The following is a 14,112-nucleotide window of genomic DNA, read 5'->3' on the forward strand; positions in this document are numbered from 1 at the left end:
CGGAAGAGGATTAGAAGTTAAACGAATCTGAACGAAATGAATCCGAACAACTCCAGAAAAATCTCGGACCAGATTTTTAGCCCATATTGTTGGAGGCATATCTCCTAGTATATGAGGAGTTTTAAGGTGTTTCAAAAGCCTAAAATTAAGTTCATCGAGTCTAGTTTCCAATGCAACAAACCGCTCGTCAAAAAGATATCTGGATAAGCAGATATGGACGATGCAAGTTGGGCTGGCGGGGCAGAAAATGGTGACCCGATCCAACATTCACATTCGGCCCATGAGGCCCATTAACGTCATAAATATAAGGAAAAATTATGTGAGGGCTGATCATTTTCAGATAATATCTTCCAAGAACATTAGAGAGAGAGAGAGAAAACTTCAAGGCTAAGGAAGCCATTTTGATCAAAATCCGAGCTCCGAATCCCGAAGCTCATGAAGAGAAAAACATTGTACGTTGCGTTGCCTTCAATTTGAGATAAATATTGGTCTTGGGGGATGAAATATTCGTGGTGGATCTTCTGATAAGATTTCGGACGAAACGGGATTTGATTTTAAGGAGAGCATAAGACGTCTATAAGGTATGTAAAGCTTCCCACTTCTTCGTTTGGCATGTCTTAGTATGTTAGGTGAATATTGGAACCTCCGGAGCATTTCTGCTCCTCGAAACCCGATCCACAGAAAAGTTACTATTCATTCAATTCAATTGAAGCCGAAAGGCTCTATTTTGGCTAGAATGCAACTAAATGTCCGAAACCTATCGAAATGTGATCGGGTCACTTGGTAATGATTATGTATGACCTTTTGGCCTATAAATGTTCGTAAATTATGTTCGCCACCTCAATTTGACTCGAGGTGGGCCCGCTAACCCCGAGACGCCCTATTTGTCTTATTGGGCTGTCTTTTTTAATAAAGTTTGATATGGTACTTTCGGTTTTGGAACTTCCTCCTACGAAATATGTTTTGAATATTATGATATGCTAAGTTACGTTTTGAGCCATACGTACTATTTTGGAACCATTTTGTGAAATGAAACTTTGTATCGACTAAGTATTCGAGTATTTTGTACTATGAAATGACTTATGAGATTACTAAGTTTTGAAAGGCTATTTTGAAATATGAATTGCATTTGTTTGCTCACGACTCCGCTCGTGCCTTATTATGACTTCGTTCACCGGTTCCCGGGCCGGTTATGATTCGTGCGCCTTATGATAATTCAGCCGTATGCTGTGTTGCGGTTCCCGAGGCTTCGCCATAGGGCCGGGTTCCGTTTGGAGTTATGCTGTGATATGGCTGGTGATGCGATACGCTCACCTATGTTTGTGTTTGTGTTCGGGGATGTACGGAGATTTGAAACCTTCTGGTGTTATGCTGTGTGTGGCGCCAGCGTCGGAGTGGCGACCACGTTCTTGAGCGTTTGCATGATTTCGTCTGCATTATGTATAGGTATATGATTTTGATACGGATTTTGACATACCGATTTGTACTCTGCTTTGTATCTGATATGCTTTCAGTTTTGGCTCATATTTCTGTACTCCGTGCTTTACATACTTAGTACATATTTCGTACTGACCCCCTTTCTTCGGGGGCTGCGTTTCATGCCCGCAGGTACAGTTATTGGTGATCCTCCACTGTAGGCTTCACTTTCTGCTGTCTCGGAGCACTCCCTTTGATCCGGAGTCCACCTTTGGTATATATACCTGCTGCTATGGATATGTCTTTGTACATTTGACTATTTGGGTACGGCGGGGCCCTGTCTCGCCATATGTCTTTGTTTTGAGTTCGTAGAGGCCTGTAGTCATATATGTGGGGCGAGGGTCCTATGTATGTTTGTTCGATTTTGTTTTTTTGGTCTTAAAGCGGTCCGTTTGTTATGGTGGCCCTAAATGGCCCTTATGCTTATGTTTGCACTTTTGGCCGGCGATGTCTATTCCGCCGCTCAGTTTGGATCCGATATGACATTTTGATTTGGCGACCGCTTAAGACATATTTTGATACAACCTATGTTTGATATGACTTTTATGAAATTCTGAAATAAGTTTGGATTTGGCAATGAATATGTGCGGTTTGGTCTGGGTACCCAAGTAGGGTGCCAGTCGCGGCCCACGGGGCTGGGTCGTGACATGCTTACTTGGCATTTATTATACTTTATTTGACCTTATACTTGAATATGCTTTCGTGACTGTACTTAATTGCCTGATCTGCTCTACTTGTTGATTTCTTCCTATTGTATGCATTATCTAATCATTGTCGGCCTATGATGCCTATGAGTACTTGTGTTGTACTCATACTACTCTTGCAGCTCTTTTTGTTGAGTGCAGAGTCTGAGCTACGATCCAGTTCGCGACCTCGAGAGTGATTCTGAGGCCTTCCATTAGCAGATCATAGGGTGAGCCACTTTTTGGTTCTGCAGCCCTGACCCTTCCTTGTTTATCTTTCTATTTCTGATTCCATAGACAGTTTTTATTTATGTATTTTGAGACTTGTATTTTGGATGTTGCATTAGTATTAGAAGCTCATGTACGTGTTCAGACCAGGTTTTGGGGTTGTAGTTATTTTAGTACTTCCTCACTTACTTATGTTATATATATATATATATATATATATATATATTATGACTTGGCATAATTTCTTTCTTTACGTCCATATGTCTTTCTTTTAAATGATGTGACTAAGGGAAGAGTTCACCCACCAGGAGGGGGGGGGGGGGGGGGAGGGGTAGTTTGGGTGCCCTCATGACTCGCAAAATGGGTCGTGACAGTCAAGATGACCTCTTTTGGGTATTTCGAGTGAGCGATTGCGTTTGTAGCGTGTTTTATGATCGAAATGCATAGTTGGTTTGTGTCCAGGGGGTTTCAGATGAGTTTCGGGTATTGGATCGGGATTAGTGAAACCATATTTTTCTGGTTTCAGTTGTTACTAGTGTTGTTCATTGCGATCGTGATGCCACATGGTGCAATCGCGAGCTGCCGCTCATCTGGTCATCGCGGTCATGAGACACTTGCCCGCAATCGCAAAAGGTGATATTTTAGGGGTCCCGCATTTGTGTGGATGGGTCACGCGATCTCGATTAAGGGATGATTGGGGAAAAACTTAAAACCCCATTTCGAACATGATCACATCATTCACATATTTTGAGCTTGTTACCTCGTTTTGGAGAACTTTTGGAGAGGCTTATCAAGATTCTTCTCAAGGGTAAGTTTCTAATTCGTCTTTTATCATTATACCTTTAATTATTAAGGAAATTCATCATAGAAATAATGATTGAGGTTCGGAAAATTGGGGTTTATGAACCTTAGGTTGGAATTGGGGATTTCTTTAATTGATATCAAATTGAGGTTGGATTTGATTTCATTTTGGGATTTAGACTCCACGGATCACTGGTAGACTAATTGTGGGACAAATTTCCCATTTACCCTTCGGGGCTCGGAATCATTTTTTTAGTGACTTTTAAGTCTGGAACTAAAGAGTGTCTTGATACTTGCAAGGTGACGAGCACTTGTATCGGGTACTAGTGCCATGATATGGGTATTTGTGTAATTTTCTTTGTATAGTCTGATTAAAATGTGATGTTTTGGGTATTAGCTGATAGCATAGATTGATTTGTGTCTGTGATTGGGATATGAGGTCCATATTTGATGCTTCTGTGCTTATTACCTGTCTCATTGTGATTATGTGTTCTCATTACTCCTAAATACTCATTTAAAACGCGTAAAAGAGCTAAAGATTGAGTTTTTATTGCTTAGTTTGATTACTTATTGTTGTGCATGTCATATTCATGCTTTCACAGTATCTCATGTGCATTTGAGGATACATGTGTAAGGTCCGAGGGGAAATGGTTTCGGACGGAGTGATGTTGATGAGCTAAATTGGCTAAGTGACAGGTAATGTGAGCCTACGGAAGACTAAAGAGGCTAGGAACCCGAAGGAAAATGATTCAGGGTTGGTATGTGGACCTTGTGAGTCCCCCTTGGGTCACCATTCATAGTGTTGGAACGTGTGTGTACCGGGTGATGGAAAAGGCCCTGCATTGCATAACATTTGCATATTGTTATTTCATTAGTTCCTTGTTTGTATGGCTTATTTGAATTGTTGTCTGGGTTGTCTTAAATGCTCATTTGGATTACTTGACGGACTTGAGGATTTAGAAGCTTTTACCTAGACTTGTAACCTGAAATTGTTGTGCTTATTAAGGTTATTATTGTGGACTAATAGCGGTTAAGTGTGGAAATAGTGTTTGTGGACCAACCCTCGTCTTCGTTTTTGTCAGGGCCAGTCAACGATGTTGCTGAGTACACGTTGTTTTCCCGTACTCACTCTATACCGCTGCACCCTTTTCATGTACAAATTTAGTCCCCGATATGAGTGGATCTCAAGACTGCGCGGTTGTTCATTGAGAAGGCCATTTGGAGAGTTCAGGGTGAGCTACACGATGATCCATAGCACCGAATTTTCCCCGTATCATTTACTTTCTGTCTTTTCCTTTTTGGACAATATTTCGGGTTGTATCCGAAATTTGTACTTCCTTTTAGTCGTTCTTGTACTAGTGACACCAAATTTTCAAGATTGTAACACTTTCTTTATGTTTTATCACTATTAGCTTTATTAAGACTTTAAAAATGACTTGTATGATTTCTCTTCCGCATTAATTTCCTTATTGAATTGTTTTAATAGGTTGTGGATGGGTTACCGACTTGGTGGGGGTCGGTGCCTTCACGGCTTAACAATTTGGGTCGTGATAAATTAATATCAGAGCTTTAGGTTCATCGGTCTCACAAGTACAAGAACAATATCTAGTAGTGTCTTGCAGATCGATACATTGATCTCCGTGCCTATCTTCGAGAGGCTATAGGACATCCAAGAAAACTCAAATCTTTCATTCCCTATCATGCATACTTGACTCTAATGAATTCTAAGAATTTCTTTGTTTCACTCTCTCACAAATGGTGAGGACACGATCCGCTGCAGTTGGAGACCAGAGCCTGTACCCGCTGCTGTTGTTGCTTGTAGGAGAGAGGGGACATAGTATAGGGCGAGGCATGGCTAGAGCCCGCATTGATACACTAAGCAGAAGTCGAGCACCAACTACTGCTCAGTCCATACTAGAGATGTGACTCCGAATCCTGAGGATATTCTGGAGGAGGAGCCGGTTCAGGCGGATCCTGCCTAGGCACCAGCTGGATTCATTGCTACTCATTTTTTTAGGAAACTTTGGTGTGTATCTTGAGCTTCTTTGAGGGTATGACCCAGGCAAGCATACTACTGGCTACTCCAGAGGGTTCTTAGACCAGAGTTGGAGCTCGGACTCCTAATCCGATGGTTGCTGCAGGGTATAGGACTCTAGGGGCACAACCAGATGGTGTTGTGGCTCCTCAGTTTCAGTGTTTTCCAATTCTAGGTGTTTCTATCCACCCAGTTTCCCAGCCCACTATGACCATTGAGGAGCAGAAGAGGTGGGATAAGTTTTAGAAGATGAAGCCACCATAGTATGATCGGCGTCTTGATGATGATGCATATGAATTTCTGGTTAGTTGTTATGAGCGATTGCACAATTTGGGGTTGGTTGAGTCCAACGGAGTTGACTTCGTAGCATTTTAGATGGTTGGCCCCACCAAGCAGTAGTGAAGGGTTTTTATTAAGACTAGGCCAGTTGGGTCGCCTCCACTTACTTGGGATAATTTTTCTTACTTGTTTCTGGAAAAGTGGGTTCCCTGTAGCTTGAGGAGTAGGAGGCGTGAGTAGTTTGATAGGTTGGAGCAGCATGGGATATCTGTGACCTGTGACCGAGTATGAGATGATGTTTGACTCCTAGTCCCGCCATGATTTGACTATTTTACCTGATGAGACTGAGAGGATTAAGAAGTTTGTTAGAGGGCTGTCTTATTCCCTTCAATTCGCATCGACACATATGGCAGCTTCAAGAGGTACTTTTTAGGCAGTGGTGGATGCCGTTAGGAGTGTCGAGTCTATTAGGTGTTAGGAGTTCGAGGATAGATCGGGACAGAAGCCCCGCAATTTTGGAAATTGTGGAGGTACCTCATCTGGAGGTAGGGGTTATCTTCCTTAGTTCAGTAGACTAGTACAGGCAACGATTCAGACCTCGACAGGTGGTTCTTCAGGTTGGTACGATCCGACTTGTGGAAGACACGGATTCAACAACAAAATGCGGAAACTAAAGATAGATTAGAAATCAAAGATGAGAAGTAAAGAAATTGGGATGAGAAATATAAAGATAGAGTAAGACCCAATTAGTAAAGGAATTATAGGTAAACTTAGGTATTTGAAACCTAGACCCTCCTAATCGATTCCTACTAACGAACATATACTATTTGATAATCAACCAAGGGTGATCTAAATGAATCCACAAATGAACAACTCAATTGAAAATCAATGGAAAAGGGTTTCATAGCCAACAATGGAATCCACCATGATTAACTATCGCTAACACTAATCACTAGATTAGCACTACACTAAACTACCAAACAAACTATCACTCAATTTAGAGTATTCATCTCAATTCAACATAATCTAAGTAATGAAATAACTAAGTCTAATATTTATACTACTAGGCTAACTATTACAAAAACATCCTTAATTAAGTAAGGGCTTTGTTTGGTAGTCTTCTTTAGGGATAATGGCTTGAATTGCGAAAATAGCCTCTTGCATAGCTAGCCACCATCGTGTCACATCTTCTTATCTTCACTCCGCACGACCAAGCAATCATCCATACGTTATATGCTTGATTTGGCCCGTGTGTGCTCCTCGGGATCGTATCATCCTCTCCTTCTTCAAAAGGATTCGTCCTCGAATCTGTACCTTGCAAAAGTAGAAGAGAATGAGTCCAAATCCTCTCACGAAAACAAAAATGTAATCATCATAAGACAAATGATAATACCTAAAGTAAGCATAGCATGCAACTAACACACTAAATGGCTCACTCTTATGATATAACCAAGCATCAAATGGATCTTGAGAGAACGTGTATCCAAATAATACCAAAGAAACTTGGCTATTCAAGTCATTTTGACAAAAGGGTGAATCAACAAAACCAATGCAATTAAGACACTTAGCATGCAAATCCACATTGGGCCTAGCAATCAAGAAGTATATATCCCCCTAAACTCAAGAAGTAAGTAAAATCCTTCATGGCTAAATGCAAGGTTACAAACAAGCTCAAACCAACTTAAGGTCCTATCCAAAGCACTATCCCCCCTCAATAAAGGACTCACTACCAAGTCAGCACCCGGGTCAAATACAAAGGTATCCCCTACACAATTTTGCTCACATCTTACACGCAAGCCAGAAATGGAAACAAGTAATAACACTAAGAAATAATCACATGAATGAATAGAAGTGTTACTATCATAATTATCACACAAAGAATTTACCTCCATGGCTTTAGAAAGCCCAAGAATAAGCATGAGCCATGAATGCATACCGTCCGTGAAGGAAGTACAATATGTGACTCCATACCAAGGTGTTGTCCAATGAGGTCTCCTAAAATGGACTTCATCTTCAAGACTCCTCTTTTGATAAAACATCATAAGCAAGTTAGTCAAATAATAAAGTTCATCAAGAGAGAGGGTTTTACCATTCTGCTCATTCAACCTATGCCAAGCTAAGAGTAGCATCTCCTCACCCCTTAGGTTTGAAGATCTAGCATAGTCCTTCTGACATGTAATCTCCATTTCTTTCACATTTCTCCCCTTCATAAAATGGCATTCTTCATTTTTGGAAGCCTTTTTTAAACACGACGTTGGTCCATCAATTGGGTCACAAACCCTCAAGAAGAGCTTTTCGTCATCGGGGATGGTGTCAAGAACTCCATCCTCCCCATGCTTGTCATCGAGACCAAGCTCATTGTAATACCTCGTATCTTAGAACTCATGTTAGACTCGTAACGTTAGAGTTTTAGAGAAAAATTTAAAAGTTTGTACGTATTACGAAAGTGGTTGACCATCATACTTCGGGAACCCGTAACTCCTTGATTAGTTGATAATTTGAGAAAACTTAAAACATTAAAGTTGTAGCCCTTTGGAATATCTTTCCTACGGTATCTTATGGAGCTCAAACGGAGCTCTATGCTAAGAGTTATGCCTGTTTTACTATCACTAGTGGGAGCAGAATTTTCAAATTTTGGGTTACGTTTTTAGCCTTTTCCTACTCGAATTGGGACTCCTTATTTTATTATTGTATGAAGTAAAAACGTACCTAACACTATTCTAAACCCTAAGAGACTATTCTTTTTCTCTCTACCTCCATCCCTAGTTTCCTAAGGTTTCCTCCAAGGTAAATATTTTAATCAAGAACCTTTGTGTTCTACAAGATTTATCATCTATAAAGACTAGAATAAATCCATCCATCCCGTTACCCTATAAAAATCAAGAGTTGTAAAAACGTTGGAGAAAACTCTAGTATTTTTCTGTTGAGTTTCATTCCGACCAGCCATATTAATTTGGTGTTTTCCGATAATCCAACCATTGGAGCCCAAATCTTACCTGAGTGTTCATAACACATAAGTCTAAAATATGAACGGTAGAGATTGTATTTGAAGGTCCGGAGCAGTACCCTTTTAGCCACGAACAGTAGCTACGAAAATCAATGAAAATCCTCTCAAGGTTTCCAAATTCAAAGCTTTTGGAATTCTTCTTCAAAGATTCAGAGTTTTCTTCAAGTTTTGGAGCGATTAAGGTATGTAGAGTTACTATCTACGTGTGGGAACATCATTGTTCTTCCCCACGCCTCATAATTCATAAATTATGATTCTCTACGAAAACTAGGGTTTTCTATACCATGCTCATGACAATCCTAGGTCCATGTCCATGATTATATTATGTATGAATTGCTATTATTCTATCATTGTGTTCTTAATAACTCCATATGATTATTGAGAATCAGTTCGTAATCCATGAAAACCCATATCTTATATTCCATGGGTTCTTGCATGCATGTTTTTAACTAAGAATGATTATTTCATGAATATCCTACATGTCTACAAGTTTTCATGCAACTATATTATATAATCATTTTCATGCTATGATACAAGATACATACATGCTAAATACAAGTTATTTCATGAAACCATGTTTACAAGTTATTTCATGAAACCATGCTTACAAGTTATTTCGTGAAATCATGATTACAAGTCAAGTACAAGTTAATTCACGAAAATCATGGGCTTCTTAGCCAATTATATCATGTTCATTTTTTAGGAGTTGCACGAATTACCGAGAAGGCTCAGATAGCCTGAAACTACGTAGCCACCGTAGGACAAGGATCGCTCCGCCCAGTTAGGACGATACCTTAATTTTACACTGAATAGATCCATCAGGCACGTTACCACCTTATACCCTGGCAAGGTGTTACATCCCGTGTTCTCATGCATTGGAAAGTGTGCGAGTTAAATGATATTAGTAATGGACACGAGGTTATTCCCCAAGCGTATAGGTGGTTAAAGTGATGGTACACATGTATCGTAAGGATTTGAAGTTAAACCAATCTGAGAAAATAAGTTTTGTCGAGGTTCGAAATTTATTTGATGATACGGTCCAAGCTATAATATCCCGTATTTTCGGACTAGAAAATTGAATCGTCCAACAGGAGCAAATTTACCCGAGCCCGGAGAATTCGATCATATCCAAGGATGAAAATCAAGAGCTTGGTGTATACAAGGAATGAAGTCCCAAAATTATTTAAGACGAAAAAGTGTGACGACGGTGATTGAAAATAATATTTTATGTGTGGCAAATGAGGCTATGGATCATGTTACACTACATGATTATCATAATGAGTATATGAAGTATGTTAAAAACGATTACTATTTAAGTGAATCGAGATCAAGAAATTAATCATATGTGTAATTGAGTAAACTGGGGATCATGGTGGAAGTAAATAAATCAATTGGAATAGTTGGATAATTTTTAGGATAGACACATGTCCGTGTGACTCATGGCTAGGTGGCAGAAAGTTGATGTGTGTGCTTGCATTTATATAAGTGATGGCACCTTTAAGTGATTAGTGTCAAATTGTAGGCCATAGAGACCCCACGTTTAAGGACAAGAATGTATTGCAACCTATATCAGTTATGTTGCAATTTATTTAAGGAAAGATGATGTTGCATATATATATTTAACAAGCAGCACCATATTTATATTATTGAAGGAATAGCAACAGCTCACAAAGAAAGGAACAGCAACGTCCTTGCTCTTTCTCTTTTTGAAAAAAAAAAAACATTTTCTTTCCTTTCTACTACTAAAAAAAATGGGTGCTGCACGTTGGTATTTATATATAGATACATATACAAATTTCAAAACATATCAAATGGAGAAATATCTCCTTATCATATGGGCAGCAACGTTATTCAATTTCGTATTGGATTTCGTTCACCGCTTGGATTTCGTTGTTCCATTTTTTCATGTCATTGGATCCGGACTTTCTTCAAAGTGAAGTAAAGAGGAAGAAGATTCTTTCTTGGCACATAAGGTAATAATTCTCCTCTCCTAGGTATATTTAAATTCATCCAGGTCATAGTTATATTGTGGGTGAGAAATACGAAAATTATACCGTAAATCGTATTTGATCTTGTTGTTGGCTTATGGGCTGTATGTTATGTCCCGCATTTTGTACATTCGGATAATTCAAGATAATTGTGGGAAGTTAAGAGCAAGGTTATATTTTGAACTTGTTTAATACACAAGTTGTTTATGAAAATTTTTGAAGTGGGAAATAATAAGAATGACTAAGGGTAAAAAGGGAAATTCGCAAGATGACTCACAGAAGTGTGAAGGAAGGCTAAGGGCAAATTTGGAATTTGAAAAATAAATTTTCATGAATTGCAAAAAAAAAAAAAAAAAAAAAAAAGAATTGGGCTTGAACTAAGAGGCCATGTGGCCGTCCAAACTAATTGGGCCAAAGCCCATATGGATGTTAAGTGTGTATAAATAAAATATGGCCCATGGATTATTATTCATCTTCTTCTTATTACAAGAAACTTGAAGAAGTTTCAAGAAAAGAGAAGACATAGTAGTATTCGGCCATGGCTCCAAGAATTGAGCCATGGAAACTTGATCATGAAAAATTGTTTTCTTCTAGCTTTTCTACCAATTGGAAGGTCCTCTACAACATGAGATAGTTGTTGGAATCAACAAACCATTCGTTTTGTCGTTTGCAAACCCGAGCTAAGTTGTGAAGTAAGAAGAAAAGGTAAGGTTTAATCCTCTTTTCATATGTTGTGAATGTTTTGTACATGTTGTAGTGTGTAGTAATGGATGGAATTCATGAAACCATGCATGTTGATGTTGGCCGAATAGGGGCTGTTTTGGTAGGATGTGATGAATTGATTTTATTTAATGTTTTGGTTGTTATTGTTGTGAATTCTATGATGCCAAAGGAAGATTTAATGACTCAAGTTGGAGTTATGGTTGGTTATGGGTTGTTTTAGAAGTTAATGTGATATTAAGTTAGTTTCTTGTATTTATGAGAATGATGTTGCTAATGTGTGGATAGTTGGTGTAGTTAATGAATTTGGAAGAAAGAAATGTGTTGTTGTTGTTCTTATTGAAATTGGGAGGTTTCGGGTGGTGTTGCATATTGGTTGGGTTGTTTTGAATATTGTGCGAATTATTTGAAATGTTCTTGAATCTCGTTTGAATGATTACGGATTAGTATTTAAATATGTGAGCGTGATGTTGGTTTGAATGTATGTAGTTGAATGGAATGAAATCGGAATGTTGCTGAATTATGTAGAAAGGAGCTACTAATGTGAGAATGTGTTTTGACTTAATCGTTAGAGATGGAATCATGATCGTTGGTATTATTGTTGATAATTTGGCCGAGTCGAATTCTCGGGTTTGTTGTTGTTAAATTGACCGAGTTAGATTCTCGGGGATGTTGTATTTACAGGGGAAATGCTGCCGAAATTTCGATAGACTATAAATGAATTCATTTGAAAGAATAAGACGAGTATATGTCGATGAATCTAATGATTATGTCAACTTTCTTGAATGTAGACTAGTAAGTTTGGATAAATAAGCGTAGCTAATAAGGCGTGGCACAGGTATGTAAGGCTTACCCTTTCTTTCTTTGGCATGTCCTAGAGCCAAATAAGGTATGATAGGCATCTTGGGGATGACTCTATTTTGTGATTCCGAGTCTGTTATGATTCGGATTCCCCTTTCTGATATGTATCTATGATTTCCGAAGCTCTATTTGATATGTTTCCGAGGTTGTCTATGATTCTGATTCACTTCTGATATAAGTATGTCTGATATGATCGAGCTTATTATGTGATTGAATAACGAGATAAGCATAAAGAAATGTGTTTCTAAAAGAGATCTGTAAGTTTAATGTCCCTAACTTCCGTAAAAGATCTCAGATTTGCTTTGAAATGTTCGTAAAAGTTTTGTGGTAAAAATGTCCGTAACTTTCAAGTACATATGGTTCCAAGAGTTATATTTAATTTGATCCATAACGATATCTGAAAAGTACTTGATATGGCCATTGCTTTGATTCTCCAAAAACGGCTTCTGAAATGTTCATAGAATGTTCTGTACTCCAAACGCTTATAACTTTCTTATACTAATTCGGATTGACCCGATACTTGTTTCTCAGCCATCAGATGCCGGTAAGTGTACGTATCTATCGAGTCTGGATTTGTGTGCATATGGTTTCACACTACTCTGTTCATGCAAGTCTCAGTATGTTATTCATTGCGTCCCGGGCCAGGGTATGTTCTCGTGCGTACTTCTCTGCATTGTTCACCGCGTCCCTCTCACTTGCGGGCCGGGGCATGTTATATATGATATGATGACATTATGATGTGATGACGGGGTGGTGGCCAGGATGACACATGATTTATTCACCGCGTCCCGCAAAGGAGGGCCGGGGCACGTTATATGCATACATGATATATGATTTACCGCGTCCCTCACGGGAGGGCCGGGGCACGTTACATGCATATGTGATACATGATATATGATTCACCGCGTCCCTCACTGAGGGCCGGGGCACGTTATATGCATACATGGTATATGATTCACCGCGTCCCTCACTGAGGGTCGGGGCACGTTATATGCACACATGATACATGACTCACCGCGTCCCTCACGGGAGGGCCGGGGCACGTTATATGCAGATATGATATATGATGATGACATGCATGATTTGTGTTTGGAAAGTAAGCATTTTGGCATTCTGTGTCTCTGTACTTCTTCTGACTTATGACTTCGGCATATATGATCTGTGTTCTGGGAAACAAACACTCTGATATTCTGGATCTGCACTTTTCTTACATATGACATCTGTATACACGATTTGTGATCGGAAAATAAGCGCTTTGGTAATATGGATAATGTACTCACTCTTGTGCTGTTTGTTTTGATTATGGTTCTGTTTTCTGTATTCCATGTCTTACATGCTCAGTACATATTCCGTACTGACCCTCTTTCTTCGGGGGTTGCGTTTCATGTCGCGCAGGTACACCCAGATGAGTAGAAGTCACTACAGAAGATGTTCCAGTGAAGTTGGCAAGCTCCACTCGTTCCTGGAGTGCTGCCGAGTCAGAGTATATGAGCTATGATGTCTGATTATTGTTAGAGACTTTGCAGACAGGGTCGTGGGTATTAGTTGTCAGTTCTGTAAGCGGCTCTATCAGCCGATGTGTCATTTTATGTTATGATATAAGTTCTATATGATTACCGATTTTGTTTGATCTAAAAGCTACGAGAAAGAATATTTCTGAAAGCTCTACTATGTATTTCATTCTATTTGATTTAAAAGTCCGAAAAGAATATGTATGTAATAAGAGTCAGAGGGTTCGCTCGGCCCTGAGGAAGGGTCGGGTGCCCATCACACCCTAGTGAGGTTAGGGTGTGACACTGTATGTTGGATTGTTTTGTGAGTTAGGTGGACGTTGGAATGGGTGGGAATTATGGTATATAGAATGAATAAGATGTTCTTGAGGTTGTTATATATGTACATGTGTTTATGAAAAGAACTGATGGAAGATTTGTCTATATAGATTTGGACTAAACCTCGAGGAAAGAGATTTTGTGTTCTTGAATTAGTTGAAAAGGGATTATGGCATAATTCTTACTTAGTTTGATATGGCAACTT

At 39.2% G+C, this 14,112-nt stretch overlaps 1 long non-coding RNA gene across 1 annotated transcript; it reads left to right on the forward strand.

The window, feature by feature from the left end:
* The first annotated feature begins 358 nt into the window (after positions 1–358).
* On the forward strand, positions 359–2,045 carry LOC132602303 (uncharacterized). Its single transcript, XR_009567721.1, has 3 exons — positions 359–581; positions 1,221–1,446; positions 1,609–2,045. It is a non-coding gene; the product is annotated as an uncharacterized LOC132602303 (long non-coding RNA).
* Positions 2,046–14,112: the final 12,067 nt, after the last annotated feature.

This window comes from Lycium barbarum, chromosome 7 (assembly GCF_019175385.1).
Source record: "Lycium barbarum isolate Lr01 chromosome 7, ASM1917538v2, whole genome shotgun sequence".
NCBI lineage: Eukaryota > Viridiplantae > Streptophyta > Magnoliopsida > Solanales > Solanaceae > Lycium > Lycium barbarum.